Source organism: Sus scrofa, chromosome 8 (genome assembly GCF_054392235.1).
Source record: "Sus scrofa isolate SSC_HxYL_T2T_F1_AM1 chromosome 8, Sscrofa_HxYL_maternal_Yorkshire_Landrace_v2.0, whole genome shotgun sequence".
NCBI classification, from domain to species: Eukaryota; Metazoa; Chordata; class Mammalia; order Artiodactyla; family Suidae; genus Sus; species Sus scrofa.
The window spans coordinates 35,237,735-35,256,087 of record NC_139390.1 but is presented as its reverse complement, the minus strand read 5'-3'; the positions used below and the strand labels follow the sequence as shown (position 1 = coordinate 35,256,087).

General features: G+C 36.3%; 1 long non-coding RNA gene across 1 annotated transcript in view; it reads right to left on the bottom strand.

Annotated features, from left to right (window-relative positions):
* LOC146400417 (uncharacterized) overlaps positions 1–18,353 on the bottom strand; it is a 467,787-nt gene that overhangs the window by 359,869 nt on the left and 89,565 nt on the right. The window contains exon 4 of the long non-coding RNA XR_014812376.1: positions 4,267–4,359. This is a non-coding gene — a long non-coding RNA (uncharacterized LOC146400417). The remainder of the gene's footprint in view (positions 1–4,266; positions 4,360–18,353) is intronic.

Sequence of the window (18,353 nt, the reverse complement as noted above, 5' to 3'; positions counted from 1 at the left end):
CATCTGGGAAATGCAAATTAAAACAATAGTAAAAACACATTGCACACCTATTAGAATGGCTAAAATCTGGAATAATGACAATACCAAATCCTAACAGGAACGTGGCATAGCAGGGACTCTCACTCATTGCTACAGGAATGCAAAATGTTACAGCCACTTTGGAAGACAATTTGGGGATATCTAACAAGACTACTCATACAACATAGCCATTACTACTCCTTGATATTTACCCAAAGGAGTTGAACACTATAGCCACAGAAAAATGCCCACAGAATCTATCACAGCTTTATTTGCAATTACCAAACTTGAAGACAACCAAGATGTCCTTCAGTAGCTTAATGGATAAAGAAATAAGAAATATTATTTAGCACTAGAAAGAAATGAGCTATTAAACCATAAAAAGACATGAAAGAAACTTAAATGCCTATTGCTAAGCAAAAGAAGCCAATATGAAGAGGATACATACTGTATGATTCCAACTATATGACTTCCTGCAAAAAGCAAAACTATGGAGACAATAGATGATCCATAGTTGCCAGGGGCTGGGGCTGGGTTAGAGAAAGAGATGAAAAGGTTGAGCAAAGAGGATTTTAGAGCATTGAAAATGCTCTGTATGATACCTTAATGATGGAAACATGTCATTATACATTTATTCAAATCCACAGACTGTTCAACACCAAAAGAGATTGCTAATAGAAAACCATAGTCTTCGGGTAATTATGATGTGTTGGTGTAGGTTCATCAGCTGCAACAAATGTACCCACTCTGGTGGGAGTTGTTGATAATGGGAGAGGCTGTGCATGTGTAGAGGCAGGGAAGTATACGGGAACTCTGTACCTTCCCCTCACTTTTTCTGTGAACCTAAAACTGGTCTAAGAAAATAACATCTTAGTAAATAACTAAATTCTACGAAAAGCTACAGTGATCAAATCAATGTAGTATTGGCGTCAACAGAGACAAGGAATATAGAGTCCAGAGTAGATTTTTGAAAGAGATGCCAAGGCAATTCTGTGAGAAAAGAGAGTTCTCTCACCAAATGGCTCATATCTGTATTAAAGAAAGAACTTTTGCAATTTATAGCTTACACCACATACAAACATTAAGTCAATGAGACCATAGGACTAACAAAAACTAGAACTATAAAACTTCCAGAAGAAAACAGAGAAGAAAATATTTTTGACATTGGATTAGGCAAAGACTTTCCACATAGTAAAAAACTGATAAATTTGCCATCATCAGAATTAATAACTTCTGGTTTTTGCAAGACATCAAGAAAATAAACAAAAAGCCCAAAGAGTAGAAGAAATTATTTGCAAATCACGTATTTAATAAAGGATTTATATTCATAATATGTAAAGAATTTTCAAATCTCAATAATAAAACAATTGTTTAAAGTTAGGCAAAAGATTTTCATTAGACACTAAAGAAGAAACAAGCACATGGAAATAAGCACATGGAAAATGACCAACATCATTAGTCATAAAAGATATGCAAATTAAAAACCTCAGTGAGATACCACTCAAACCCCAGATGTCCACTATTTAAAAAGACTGAACATACCAAGTGTTGGTGAGCATGTGGAGTAACTAGAGCTCTGATAACGCTGCTCATGAAAAGAGGACAGAGTCAACAAATCTAGAAAAGTTTGACAATTTTTAAAAATTTTGTCTTTATGCCCATCATATTAAACAGCTATTTCTAAGAACATCAGATCATATGTTCACAAAAAAATCCTATTAGTGTGTTTATATCATATATCATATGGCGTTCACATCAGCTTTTTCGGTAACCATCATCAAAAGAAGGACACAGCACAGATGTCCATCCACAGATGAATGGATGAACAAATTACAGTATATCCATACAATACAGCAATAAAACCAAATGGACTATTGATATATGAGACAAAATGAATGAGTCTCAAAATAATTATGCTCAGTGAAAGAAACCATATAAAAAGAACTTATACTAGAATTGTATAGTATTCTAGGAAGTGTAAGTTAGAATATAGCAACAGAAATATCAGGTGCCTGGGGATGGGTGGGGTGAAGAGTGGTGGAGGGAAGAAATTAGCAAGAGGGAATGATTAAAAAACAGACAAGAGAAGACTTTCTGGGGATTGACGATATATTCATTATCTTAATTGTGGTAGTAGTTTCAAAGTATATACATTTGTCAAAATTTATGGAGTTTGTATATTTACATATATCCTGTTATGTTTCAATTATACTTCAATAAAGCCATCAAAAAGGAAGAGATGTAGCATATAACCAGAATAATTCAGAGTGTTTAGAAACCTTATTTTTAAAATATTAAGGATAGATACTGCACCCACTTGAAAATTTAAGTATTTTTATTCCAAATGCAATGTATTAAAAACCCCATGAAGCAAGTGCTATGTCAGTCATATACGTGGTATCAAGCACATAGTAGTTCCTAAATAAATATTCATACACTGAATATGTTTATCATTTCATTTACAGCATGAAGAACACTGTGGAAGGAAGCGTACTTAAAACTGACTAGCTGGTGACTATCCAAATGCCATCTTGAAGTTGTTTCATTTCTGGGTCCTTGAAGAAATAAACAACATCTGTCCCTCTGTGCATTATTGGTTTAAAGAATTTTGTGTTTAAGGAATATAATATGCATTAAAATTCAAATCATTTTCTCATTTTGCAAAAAAATTGAAAGTGATTGAAAATTAATAAGAAATATACTAACATTAAAAAAAACTATTTCAATTGAGTTGATATAATTTGAGATTTAGGCAGTGAATATGGGCAGAATGGATAGATGTTTCCAAGGAGTGTTAAAGCATGGCTTGAAGGCCTTAGGTCTTCTGGCATATGGTTACTTTATCGTTGCGGGAAAGAAAAAGGTGTGATATTTATATCTCCTCCACGCAAAAAAGAAAAAAGGGGGAAAAAATAAGGCATGTGATTTAATTTAAAATGTTTAAAGGGCTCAGCTCCAATTAATTAATTTGCAAATTGCCCTTACTCCACTTACACTAGAGCTGACGTAAAATATAATTCTTAGAACGTTTTCATTATAAAAAGCATATATATATAGATATATATACATATATCCATTATGTTATGGATCTAAAACATGCCTTTACTAACCTTTCAAGAGAAATGTTTTGTGTACAAACAGAATACTGTATTTGAAGCAGTCTTATCTTCTATTCAGATATGATAGACACTTAAACTTTCAGGGGAAAATAAAGTCTCTTCTTTCAATTAGCCAAATATACTTAACAAAGGAGATAGAAAAATATGATATTTTTCCAGGTGTTTTCACTATGAAATAATTCTTTCCTGCTAGAATTAACCTTATTGAGCTCTTTCTCTGTTTTGACTTTAAACTGAAAGAGTGTGTCTTTGAAGAATATATTGGTCATAGGCTAAAAAAATATTAACTTACAACTGAGCAGGACCTCATATGGGGCCTTCCTAAGAGGGGAGAGGGGAGAGACCCCTTCCCCATATCTTCTGCTGTAGCCCCTCTCTAAAGTCCATGGATAATAGCATCTCATTCTTATTTCCTGAGTCTTTGCAGGTGCTAAAAACCACCACCAAGTGGAAGAAACTACTTGATGATCATGAGCAGGTAGCCCACAACCTGCTTGCACCTAAGGATTGATAATGTGAACCACCCTGTGATGTCAACATCAACCAGAGAATTGTGCAGGAATTGATCACAATCCTTTCAATCTCTCTATTCGTGTTGCCTTTAAAAATGCTTTGCTAGGAATTCCTGCTGTGGCACAGTGGGTTAAGAATCCAACTGCAGTGGCTTGGGGCACTCTGATGGTGTGGGTTCAATCCCTGGCCTGGCACAGTGGGTTCAAGGCTCCAGAATTGTTGTAGCCGCAGGCACAGATCACAGCTGTGGCTTGGATTCAATCCCTGGCCCAGGAACTCCCACGTGCCCACGTGCCTTGAATGCCACCATTAAAAAAAATGCTTTGCTAAATCCTTTCGGGGAGTTCTAGGTTTTGAGGGACACGATATAGGTGTTCTCCTTGCATGGCCCTGCAATAAACCTTTCTCTGCTCCAAACTCCAATGTTTTTGTTTGTTTGGCCTCACTGTGGATCACACACACAAACATGCATGTGGTAAAAAACAAAACAAAACAAACAAACAAAAAAACTTGACTTTTTACACCAGATGGAATGGAATATAGCAAATCCCTTAGATCATTTCCAAAATCAGAAGAATAGATGGTGCCTCAGGGTGTAAGTCAGATTGCCACTTACCTGAGATTTAAGCCAGTGCTTCACTGTGTAAGAAAGCCAGTGCTTCCTCCTGCTGATGTGAAGCAGCTTACTAGGGCTCAGAGAAAACAGTGTCTGTAACAGAATGTTGACATCAAAAAGGTAAAATGAGACAAGCTCGAAATTGTCAAAGATGACTTTATTCAAGAACAGCAGGAAAATTGTAATTCTGGACACACAAACTGTAGGCGCTATGGGTGAGTCCATTGAGGGTTTGGGGGGCTGTTTTCATGGGCAGACACTGTAAGAAGAGATTTGGTGAGAATCTGTTAAAATTAAAAACAACTGGAGACTAGCCCTGAAGTTTCCCCAAGCACATAAAACCCGTCCAGGCATACAAACAAAGCTCAATTTGGCTTATTTTGTGAAATCAACCCACTCTGGGTCATTTCTTGCTTATGCCTTTGAAAATCATTAGGAAAATTTCCCAAGGCTGATATGAGGCAATCCCTGACCAAATTCCTATCATTAAAGAAAATTCCAATATTATCAGTTTTCTGTAAATCAGGCTCTTATGGAAAAAGTCTTTTAAGTTTTATTTTCCTGAGGGCACGTACATGAGATTTTCTATTTTGTATCCTCCAGTTTCCATTTCAGAATGAAACTGCTTCACAAGAGAAAGGAAGAAGCTGTGCCCAGTTTTTAAGGGCTCAGTTTTCAGGAGAGTTTTGTTTGCTTGCTTGTTTGTTTTCCCTCTTGACTCTGAAAGCAGATTGGAAGTTGGGGGCTTAAGCTCCATGTAGGGTCTACTATTAGTAGTTACTCATGTGACTTTTTAGGTGACTTCTTGACAAACATTTGTTCCAAAAATACTTGCTTATCATTAAAATATCTTTCATGTTTGTTTCTTAAATAAGACAAGAAAAGCCTACTTTTAAATGAGACAAATTAGCAAACTGTGTTTCTTTCTTTTCCTTAGCCAACATTTTGACCATGTCTGTTGTTTGTTTACTAGTGTCCATCAAAGCAAGCACAGTGAGGTCTATTCACATTTGGCACAGGCCAAGACATCCTCCACAATCTTGGTTGTGGTTACAGCTTCTTGCAAGCCCATCTCTCGGTACTCTAAATGGAAAACGTTCTTTTCCTTTCCCAAACCCAATGCAATCTCTCCCTCCTCAGGACCTTAGTGTTACCCACTTGGGATCTTGAACTCTTTAATCAATAGAAATTGATAAGAGGCCAGATGATTCATTCTGGCAAGGCATTATTAGGACTCATACTATAGCACAAGGGAGGGAAAACCCCAGGGATCCTTGCTCACTCTCCAAGTGGGGTTGAGATGATGATCCCTTAAATGCGATGTGGGTAGGGGCAGACTGGAGGGGAGGCTTAGGTGGTGTGTCCACCCCCTTGGTGGTGCTGTGTGCAGGGATCTTGCACAGTACCCTGCTTTTGCTCCCCACACCTCAGAAGTCTCTAATGGGTATTGGTCTTTTTCTATCCTGTTGCTCATAATTTGTCCCAACTACCTATGTATGTAGTTATTTTTAGTCCCTTATAATTTCTTTGTATTTTACTGCCAGAGAATATGTTTGTCCAGGTGCAAGCACTACAGCAAAAGGTCCAAGGTCCCAGCCTGTCTTCTTAGCGAGTGATGTTCCATTTGCTCTGTCTGAACAACCCTGCCGAGCTCCCTCTGGCAAGGCTGGCTCTCCAGGATCCATGGAATCTCAAATATTTCCTTAGGGTGGGCTCTCCTGAAAATTGTACTTAAAGTTGATTCCCCCTGTTCTTCTCTCTTAATGACCTTATTTGGCCCTTTTATAACCTTGGCCACAAGAAATTTTTATTGATGCCTTTCTCTGTAAGACTGTAAGCTCTATCAAGGAAGAAAACAGACCGATATATGATATGGACTGAATGTTTATAGCCCACCCCCCCCACAAATTTATCTGTTAAAGCCCCAATCCGTAATGTGATTGTAACTGGGGATGGGGCTTATGGAAGGTAATTAGGTTTAGATGAATCCATGAGAGTGGGACCCCTGATGCAATTAGTCTTTTATAAAAAGAGAAACAATGACCAGAGCTTGCTGGCTCCCTAAGCCATGTGAGACATGGCAAGAAGATGGCCATCTGAAAGCCAGAAAGTGAGCTCTCACCTGGAACCAAATAGGCCAGCACATTGATTTTGGAATTCCTTGCCTCCAGAACTGAAAAAGTGAGAAAAAATGTCTATTGTTCATCACTATTTATTAGAGAAATGCAAATCAAAACTACAATGAGGTACCACCTCACATAGGTCAGAGTGGCTATCATTAATAAGTCTACAAATAAAAAAATGCTGGAGAGGGTGTGGAGAAAAGGAAACCCTCCTACACTGTTGGTGGGAACGTAAATTCGTACAACATCTATGGAAAACAATATGGAAGTTCCTCAGAAAACTAAATATAGAACTCACATATGATCCTTCAACCCCACTCCTAGTCTATGCAGACAAAACTTCCATTCAAAAAATATATGCACCCCTCTGTTCATTGTAGCACTATTCACAATAGCCAAGACATGGAAATAAGCTAAATGTCCACTGACAGATGAATGCATTTAGAAGATGTGGTACATATACACAATGGAATACTACTCAGTCTTAAAAAAGAACAAAATAATGCCATTTGTACCAATATAGATGGAACTAGAGATTCTCATACCAAGTGAAGTAAGTCAGAAAGAGAAAGGCATATACCATGTGATACCAGTCATATGTGGAATTTAAAATATGGCACAGATAAACTTATCTATGGAATAGAAACAGACTCACAGACATGGAGAACAGACTTGCGGTTTCCAGGGGGAGGGAGAGGGATTGACTGGGAGTTTGGGGTTAGCAGATGCAACTATTACATTTAGAGTGGATAAGCACTGAGGTCCTGCTGTATAGCACAGGGCACTATATCCAATCACATGTGCTGGAACATGATGGAGAAGAGTATCAGAAAAATTATGTGTGTGTGTTTATGACTAGGTCACTTTGCTGTGTAGCAGAAATTGACATAACATTGTAAATCAACTATAATAAAAATTTTTGAAAAAGAATTATTGAACAATTTTTTTTAAAGTCTGTTTAAGACAATCTGTAGTAGCTCAAGCTAAGACAAATGGATCCTGTTCTAAATAGTCAGTTCATGAGTCACTGATGGGCCCAGAGCAAACACTTTATAAATATTTGTTGACTATTAATCAACTATGTTAATTTTTTCATTAAAAAAGACATAATTCTTTTAACTCATCATAATTTATTTCTAATAGGGAGATTTCAATATGATAACGTTTAGCTTATATTTTCAGTAACTTAGTCATTTAGCATACTTAAATATTTGATGTGAAAGTATGAATTTAAGACTTCAAAATGATAAATATTCAACTCAGAACTTTTATTTAAACACTCTCCTGGAATCAGAATTTCAATAGATGTAAAATTGTGAGAGTTTAATCATAATACATGGAAAGTGACTGCAAAACAATAAATGTTCAAGGAATGCTTTTTCCTTCATATTCTTTCTGCTCATCTACAGATGAAGAATATCCAATGAGTACTTTACTGAACACTAGAGTTCCCTTATTATAGAGGTATTTTTGGTGAGGCAAGCTCTGCTATTAACTCATATTTTTGCAATTTACCTAAGTGTTTTAACACTGTCTATCTACTGTGATTTGTTGATTCTGAGTTGAAGGTTTAGAGTAATGGATTGGCTTGTACGTAATTCTAACCCTTTTGTGGACCCTCTGAAGCTAAGATACTGACCTGTTTTGTTTCTGTTTTTCAAAATATCTACAGCAAAAACTAGTGTACCTCACTCTTCTAAACTAAGTTACCATGCTGGTAATCATTTTTCTCTTCTGAGTACTACTGTAACCTTCATTCTAACAGATTAGAAAGAAAATTCCTGGAGTTCCTGTTATGGCTCAGGTAACAAATTCCATGAGTATGAATGAGGACACTGGTTCAATCCCCAGCTCTGCTCTATGTGTTAAGGATCCAGTGTTGCCATGAGCTGTGGTGTACGCCGGCAGCTGCAGCTCTGATTTGACCCCTAGCCTGGGAACTTCCATATGCCTCAGGTGTGGCCCTAAAAAGATGACAAAAAAACCCAGAAAGAGCCAAAGAGCACGCCATCCTAAATGCAATGCTGGTTAAGGGTTTATTAGGGAAGAAAATCAGTTTCCTTGTGGACTAAATTAGAGTGTTTTAGTAGATGACTTCTAAGTTCTTTCTGGATTCATGAATCTAAGAGAAATTAGTAAGCAATGGAACAGCAATTACCAGATGAAAAAGAAAGGCCTCTTTATAATATAATAGTGTGTGTATGTGTATATATGTATGTGTGTGTATATATATATATATGTATGTATACATGTACATGCATATAAATATAGATAACATAGACAAATATACATACAAATATATATAGAGAGATAGATGATATATAAAAATACAGCTATAGATATAGACATTTCTCTAAGTACCATACCAGGGTACCCTAAAGACAGCCACATCTTGAAAATGAAAAAATAAAGGAAAACAATCTAGCCTTCTATAAGGAGAAAGAAAACATGAAAATAATGAAAAAATGACATAACTTATAGATATATCTACAGATATAAATAGCCATTACTTTATCTGTAGATATTACTGACATTTTTTTTCTTTCAAAGAAAAAAAATCTTTAAAATATAGTCACTTTTGTTAATGATGCTATATGGCTTAAAAGTTTTTGGAAAACTCTTCCTTGAAATTGCTTTCAGGATCACGTTAAGAACAATGCAAAGAAATCAGAGCTATTACTTAAATTTCGGGCTGAAAATGTTATTGTTTAAAGTGGTTATCTAATTTATTTACCCTATGGCTTTTGTATTACTCCTAAAGTTAAATTTACCCTGAAATATTTACTATGAATGAAGCTATTTATTTACCCTACTTACCATCTTTCATTCAATAAACTTATGTTGGATCTATGTAAAAACATTATGCCACCAGAAAATTATTTCCAAATAGAAATTGCTTTGTGGTGATGTATTTAAATTATCATCGATCTGTCACCCATTTGGAGATATAATCTGTTACGTTCGCTGAAACGTGGTCTCTTCTTTTCCCCTCATGCCTCATACCTAATGCATTTAGGAAACCTGTTGACTTTAGTATCAAATACACCCTGAGTATGAACCATCCCACCATCATTGCCATCATCTTAGACCAATCCACAATCACCTGCTGCCTGTACATTTGCAGTACCCCTTTAGCTGATCGTAGCTTTCATGGATTTGAAATCTCAGGGTTAAGCATTGTATCTGGTCTATATACTTCAAAACTGTCAAGGTCATTGTATTAGTCCGCTTCAGGTTGCCAAAATAAATTACCGGAATGGGTGGCTTAAAGAATGGAGATTTATTTTCTCACAGTTCTGGAGGATGGAAGTCTAGGATGAAGGTCTGGCAGGACTGCTTTCTTGGGAGTTTGTTTCCTGTCTTGTAGATGGCTACCTTCTTCTCCTTATGTCTTTACACGATCTTGCCTCATATATGTGGGGAGGGAGAAAGATCAAGTTCTCTGATGTCTCCACTCACAAGGACACAAATTCTATCGGATCAAAACCCCAGTCTTAGGACTTCACTTAACCTTAATAACTTCCCTAGAGAATATATCTTTAAATATAGACACACTGGGAGTTAGGTTTAAATATATGAATTTTGAGGGAGACTATTCAGTCCAGAACCCCCCCCAAAATTAAAGCATTGATTCAATATTAAATGTTCCATATTAAATGAGTTTAAAGAGACATGACAACTAAATGTAACATGATCTTAGATGGGCTATTATTGGAGCTATTGGCATTATTTAAATAAGGCCTAGATATTTAATATCAGTACTGAAGCAATATTAATTGCCTGGTTTTGACAATTGCTTTGTAGTGACAAAAGAGAATGCTTTTGCTTTTGTTTTGTTTTGTTTTTGGCTGCACCTGTGGCATATGGAAGTCCCCGGGGCCAGAGACAGAACTCTTGCTGCAATTCCAGCCTGTGCAAAAGCCAGAGCAATGCTAGATCCTTAACCTGCTGCACTGCAATGGAATTTTCCTGTCCCTGTTTCTTGAAATAAACATGGAAGTATTTAGTTGTAAAGGGACATCATATTTATAACTTACTCTCAAATGATTCTTAAAAAATTACACATGAATACGTAGAGAGAGAGAAAAGGCAAAGCAGTGAAATGTTAACATTTGAGAAATGTGGGTGAAGCTATGTGAAGTACTTTGTACAATTTTTTACAACTTTCCTCTAATTCTGAAATTATTTCAATATATAAAGTTTGTAAAAAAAGATAATTCCATAAGTCTCAAGTTAGAGTAAGCTGCTCAGTTTTTAACAGCAGGAATACTAAGTTGCTGTAAATAAGGCATTTGCTAGTATGCGGATAAATTCAGAAAATGAGCTCGGCTTGGTTTGCACCAAGGTTTGGACTCACCAAAGTATGTGTTAACCTTTCACAATTGGAATCACTTTATATGGAATATAGATACATATTTTTAAACTCTTTTATGCATATGTTCAATAAATGGTAGGTCCTTGGTATTACAATGCTAGGAAATAGAACATACTGCCCAAGAATATGGTAAACAGTCAAAAGAAATTTGAAATAAAGGGATAATTTATACTGTATTCCAGTGGTTCTCAATGAGGGAAGATTTTGCCTCCAAAGGGACATTCAGAAATGTCTAGAGATATTTTTGTTTGTCATCACCCTGTGGTGGGGAGACAGGCCACTGGCATCTACTGGGTAGAGTCCAAGGATGCTGCTAAACATCTTAGAATATACAGGACAGCTCCATAACAACAACTCTTCTGAGTTAACATGTCAGAATGCTCAGGCTGAAAAATTGCACTCATTCAAGTATATCAAATGTTACTGACTGGTTTCTTCTAAATCTGTCCTCGTGAATTACAACAGAATCTTAGTTGTATCACTCTAGATTTTTTCAGACTTGGAATTGCCATAACCTACCTCTTCTATTCAATAGTGGCAAAAAGTAATTGTCGTTTCGGTGTAGGTCAGTCTTATGCATTTAGTTTATCCCTTTAATGCAAACTGCAGCAATGAAAGGATCATACACGCCACTAGTTTGAGTTCCTAAATTAGTCTTAGGTTAGGCACAGTTCATGTCTTTCCTTATGCTTCAAACTCTAAGGGGTCAGTGATCACGGTGTTTGCTTTGTCGAAAACAAGTATCACAGAGAGATGAAAAATCAAAAATAAGTTCTTTAAATGAATACTTTATTTCCCCACTCTGTCTTCTCTCTCCTTGTTTTAACCCACTAGGAGGCCCTTGTCCAGCCATCTATGTTTCCTGAAATTTTGCTCATTATTCAATCCAGTCTCAAATGCCACCTCTTCTAAAGAGCTTCTGGGATGATTCCAAACCTGAATAATGTCTTCCTTATTAATGTAGCAAAAGAACAGACATGGAAAATTCTATTGTGACACACTGCATTATTTGCATGTTCCCTTTCCCTTACTGTTAAAAAATCACGTAGCAGGAAAGGACGATGCTATCCATTTTTCTATTCTACAAAGCACCCAGCACAGTGTTTCAGACATTATATGTGCTTGGTTAATACTTCTTTATTAATTATTGTTAATACTTGTGATATTTAATGATATTCCAAGGAGTACATCAATACGCATTTTGAAAATCAGTAAGAAAAAAAATGGTGACCATGACAATAAAATGGGCAAGGGATATGAACAAGAAATTATAGAACAAATAAAAATATTTTAGAAACAAAAACATGTTCAACCTCAATGGTAAAACAATAATAGTGTGACTGGGTCACCTTGCTGTATAGTAGAAAATTAACAGAACTGTAAACCAGCTATAATGGAAAAAATAAAAATCATTACACAATTTAAAAAAAAAAAAAAACCAATAATAATAGCAAACCTCTCCCTAGTCTGTGCCAGGTACTAAACTAAGCACTTGACACAGATGAACTCATCTGATCCTCACAACAACTTTTTGCTGTGTATGTATGTTATCCTCCTTTTACAGATGAGGAGACTGTGACACAGAAAAGACAAGTCACTTGCCCAATGTCTTGTGGTAAGTGACAAAGCTGACCCAGGTAGCAAACCCAGGTAGTCTTGCTCCAGGGCTCCAAGACTTAACCACCAAGATCATGTCATTGTGCCCAGGTATTTGATATCATTCAATTATGACATCTAGAAAAAACTAAACTCATGCTTTTATATTAGATAAAATTGTTAGATATTAAATGTCAGGAGAAAGAGTCAGATAAAACTGATATAAAAACCCTCAGCTCCAAGAAACTTACTTTTTATATTTTGTGGTAAAATAGGGATCAATTTCAGTTGAATTAATTTAATCTCACTTAGGATCACCATCTCTTATAGCACCTCCAACAATCTGATTTATCCTATGAATATCTACATCCAGGCATTCTGAGAAAGCAACAGTAAAGAAAAAGAGTACTGTCAAAGAAAAGAAAGGAATGTAAAGAAGAAAAAAGTTCTAACTCAATGTAAGCTTGTCTCTTTGTAAAAGGTTAATATAAATTTATCAATTAAATTGCCTTTGAGACTTGGAGAATTCTTGGGTGCACACAATATACAGTTGTCAGACCAGTTGTCATATTAACCATGACAGTCACCATTTCTGGGACAACTTGGTGATATTTAAAGGTTGAGTAATAATTTTGAACTTGAGTGTATAGGAATACGCCTCACAAGCCTCAATTTCTGAGTTTTTTCTTTGGTTTGTTTGACTTTAGTTTTCATTTTGAAGTACAATCATTTGAAAACCCCAAAACAAATCACAGTGAATGGAAACGAATCCCAGGTCTGTCTCTTATCTTTGGAAAAATCTGCCTATCCTGGATATGTTCATTTTTTCCTACTTTGTCTGACCCTTTCCTTGAGAGTCATTATCTAACACTTTGGTCCTAAAGAGAGAAAGTACTAAATAAGAAGTTTAATTCATTTAATTTGATGAGCTAATGGGAAAGATAAATGAAATAGACCTTCCACACTCTCCCAATAGAGAAAGGCAACTAAAGGAGCTATCTACATTATCATAACCAAATACACATTGTGGTTATGTGTGACAAAGTAAAAATATAAACCAGTTTATTTTTCCTTGACGGAAGTTCACAACTCTAGTACCAAGGTAATTTGTCATCATTATTTCCTGGGAAGCAGAAAGACAAAACAAGCCACACTTCCTTGACCTTGGATATTTCTAACTAAAAAATGAACTGCCAATAGCAAGTTGATAGCAATGTGAAGAGCTATCACACTGGGCTTATGGGGGAGAAAGAGTCCAGGGTTAAGATAGAAAATGGGTCTATCCCACGAGTCTCAGTACTGGGACTATGGTGTATAGCAGGCCTTCACGTTTATTGAATTAACTAGTGAGTGAGTGAATATTAATTAAAAATGGGGTCCATATTTACTGTTCATTTTTTCTCACCTTCTTATGCTCTACAACTTTTTAATAATTTGCCTGTCCCTTCCATGGGAATGAATTTCTCAAAAGGTTGAAAGTGATCTTTAGACTACCAAATTTCTAAATCCAGTGGTCCATCTTCATATAAATTTCCTTTTCACCTTCTTCTTTTGTCATCATCACACCCTTCAAAGGAAAAGAATGCTTCCTACCTTTTTTTTTTTTTTTTTTTTTTTTTTTGATTTCAGGGCTGCACCTGAGGCATCTGGAAATTCCAGGACTAGGAGTCTAACCCAAACTGAAGCTCTGATGGCCAGCACCCCAGCCACAGCAACGCGGAATCCGAGCCGTGCCTGTGAGCTACACTACAGCTCGGGGTAACGCTGGATTCTTAACCCACTGAGTGAGGCCAGGGATCAAACCCATATCCTCATGGATCTTAGTCGGGTTTAAAGCCACTGAGCCACAATGAGAACTCCTATAATTTTACATTTCTTATATTTTCTGTTAGATTGTGGATTTTTTATGGCTAATTAAATTGGTTAATATTTAGAGACCAGTGACAGGCTTATTCTAGGTACTATAGTCTTCGTAACTCTCAAGGTAGGGTAGACTGTTATTATTTTCATTCTTTAGAGGAACAAACTGAGGCCAAGAGAGATTAAATAAATGCTTAAGGTCATGTCGCTAGTAAGTGGCAGAGCTGGGAGTAGAACACGCAGTTGGGCTCAATAGTCTACGTGCTTACGTCTCACTGTACATCAACCTCTCACAGCATGACCTGCATTTTCATTTCTCTTTGTATCCTCAGCTGCTAACTCAAGGCATGAAATGTAGTGGGAATGTAACATGTTTTTGGAGGAGGGGGCATTAGATTGAATTATTCAGGTCAGAATCACATAGGCCTGCACAGGGGAATCAGGACTGAAAGTAAGAGCTCTATACACCTTCTTCTGAACTCTTTCCACTGCCTCTAGAGCATCACAGTATTAGTTTTATTATCAATAAACTTTGCTTGATGGGAGCCTATTGACAGATCCTTGATTTGTTATATATAAATTTTTTTATATGTGAAGTTTAATTTTAACCACCTATGTGTCTCAGTTAAATTAGGAGTTAAGGTTTGATTTCTGGTTGCAGCTCTGTCACTGGTTAGTTAAATGACCCTGAATAAATCTCTTTAACTTTCTAGATCTAGTATAAGTGTGCAAATTAGATTAAAACGATCTTTAACTTTCTTCCAGCTGAAGTTCTTTTTATTTATTTATTTATTTATTTATTTGTCTTTTTGCTATTTCTTGGGCCGCTCCCGCGGCATATGGAGGTTCCCAGGCTAGGGGTCCAATCGGAGCTGTAGCCACCGGCCTACGCCAGAGCCACAGCAACGCGGGATCCGAGCTGCGTCTGCAACCTACACCACAGCTCACGGCAACGCCAGATCCTTAACCCACTGAGCAAGGGCAGGGACCGAACCTGTAACCTCATGGTTCCTAGTCGGATTCGTTAACCACTGCGCCACGACGGGAACTCCTTTATTTATTTTTTATTCTGTATTCTTAGCAACCTAAAACTGATGCCTTGATGGAATCACTCATTTAAAAACATTTAATGCCCACTATGTACAAGAGGTTGTAGACCATGTCCAAAGATAGGAAGATGGAGGAGAAAATTAACTTTTTTTTTTGCATTATCAGGCTTCATGTTTTTCTTTGAATATACCATGGTATTCATTTAAAAAAAAATCCAATTTGCTTTACTGCAGCCCCTTGGGCTTTAGATATTTATAACTTTAATTCTTTTTCCCAATAGATACATCCCTTTATATATTTCAACTTGTTTTCTCTGATAAGAATCATTTTATTAAGTATTCTGTACACAATTATCCTAATAGCATATCTCATTTGGTGGGCAATCTTGGTAATTGTATGCCTTTATATCTAAAAACAAGCTTCAGGTATTATAGGGAAAGGAGCCCAGTTGTAAGGAATGGGCCCAAAGGCCATGTGTGCAGGACTGGGAAAGAGCTAGGGAGCTGCAGTGCCATGAGGTCCAGGCATTGCCATTACCATCATGGCTCTGCTCTCTGTCCTTTACAATTTTATCATTTGCCTGCTCTTGAATCCTAGGATTCAACACAAATTCGTAATTGCGGCATGAATATTATTACTAAGCAGTAATATTAACTGCCATTTATTAAATATATAACTATATGCCAGAGGGTGTCTGAGTACTTTATAAATATTATTGCATTTAATTCTGACAAATCTGTAAGGTGGATTTTGTTATCATTCTGATTTTTCTTATGCAGAGCATTAAGCAGCTTGCCTAAAGTCATATAGTTTGTGGCAAGAAATAGAGCAGGAAATTGTATCTCGGTCTGACTAATGTAAACCTGTTATTAGACTAACTACCTAAAATATTCTAACTACCAAGTACCATTTTAACTCTTAGTTATATATTATTCCCTGATTCTCTCCATTTAAATCTTGTTTTCTATCACTGACTAAAGTAGAGCCTCTATTTAAACCAGCTTTGTGAATCTACATTTCACTTATTTAAGAGATGTATAATTTTATACAAGAAATTTAAATGTTTTGAAAGAAAGATAATAAATATACATATCAAAGTCAATGTTCTTCCATTCCAAATTTTAACTAGGATGTCTAAGTACTTATATATGGGAAATGTTGCCATTTTGCAAGATGGTTTTGGACCTAATTTTTCTGTGGGAACACTTTTTTGAGCATTCATTTTCCTGTTTAGACATAGAAAGAAAAAATGCTCTCATTTATGCACAAATAATTACAGTATTCGCATAACCTTTAGAAGTCTTTATTATTATTTTCTTTCCCCACAAAGTTTCTGTATTTACTGAATTTTATATCAGCCTAAGCACAAGGAATCCTTCCAGTTTGCACTTAAACTAATTTTTGAGAGAAATTAGCATAATTTATACTTCATATTACATCGTATTTATGAAACTACATTTATTAAAGCTTTGCAGACAAATGCGTTTAGGGCTTGTTTGGCATTTTTTCCTGGTTTGGATTGATTATTCAGTGCTGATTTATGGCCGTCATCCCTCTTCGCATCTCTGGATGTTTCTCCACTAGTAACAAGGAAAATCCTGTAACTACAACATTTGCTGTAGAAATATGATTTCTTAGCCTTTCTTTTCTATAATAAGGTTAAGCGTCTCTTATTTTCTTTTAACATCATATTCATTAGAATAATGTGTAGCTTCTTATTTATCTTCTTTCTGTATACTGTCAATAAATATGCAAAGCAATTTCTCCTTATTACCTTGCCCAGGCATTCAAAAGAAAACAGTAGGAGCAGGGAATGGATATGGGCTATGGTGTCAAAATACCTGGGTTCAAATCCTACTTCTACTATTTTCATATTGTCTGACTTTTTTTTTTTTTTGTTTTGCTTTTTGGGACTGCGCTGGCAGCACATGGAGGCTCCCAAGCTAGGGGTTGAATGGAGTTGTAGCTGCTGGCCTATACCACAGCTAAACACCAGATCCAAGCCATGTCTGTGTCCTACACCACAACTCATGGCATCACCAGATCCTTAACCCACTGATTGAGGCCAGGGATCAAACCTTCATCCTCATGGATGCTAGTCAGATTTGTTTCTGCTGAGCCACGATGACAGGAACTCTTGACCTTGGGGCATGTTAATTAACTTCCCTAAATGTCAGTTTTCTCATCTTTAAAATGGGATTAACACAAATCAAAGCTAATATTAATTGAACACTTAGCATGTGTGAAGCATTATTTTTAAAGCTTTATAATCACTAACACACCCAATCCTCACAATAATGCTATATGAAGGTATAGTTGTCACCCCCACTTTACAGATAACATAAACTAAGGCATAAAACAATTGAGTGGCTTGCTCAAGCTCTCATGGGATTGTTGAGAGAATTAAACCATGTTAGGTAAATATTGGGGTGCTCAACAAGCAGAAAACATTGAAGAAAGGTGTTTTCTTTTGCAGTCAGGAAGAGCTCTTGATCACATGTTTATGTTCCTTTTATAACAGATAAAGGGGGTAGAGGCTGTTCTTTACTCTCCATGTAAATACTTGATTGACTAGGTTAAATTTTCTGGGAACTTGACTGAGAGCAGTCACTTTGTTTTATTTATTTATTTATTTATTTATTTATTATTTTTTTAATAGTTATTTCCCCAATACAATTTTTTTCTACTGTACAGCATGGTGAACCAGTTACACATACATGTACACGTTCTATTTTCACACATTTTCATGTTCCATCATAAGTGACTAGACATAGTTCCCAGTGCTACACAGCAGGATCTCATTGCTAATCCATCACAAAGGCAATAGTTTGTGTCTTGTAACCCCACGCTCCTCAACCACCCCACTCCCTTCCCCTTGGCAACCACGAGTCTCTCTTGAGTTTAACTGAGCCCTAGCATTTCTCTTGCAACAATTTATAGCTCACAGAATGCTTTAAGACTTTCTTTTATCCTTTTACTTACATTAATACTAGATTCTCAGGTTCTTCTCATTTGTTATTCCCTCTGCTGAGGACCCTCTTGTAGATGCCAAGATCTAGGAGGACAGGGTCAACCATCTATCT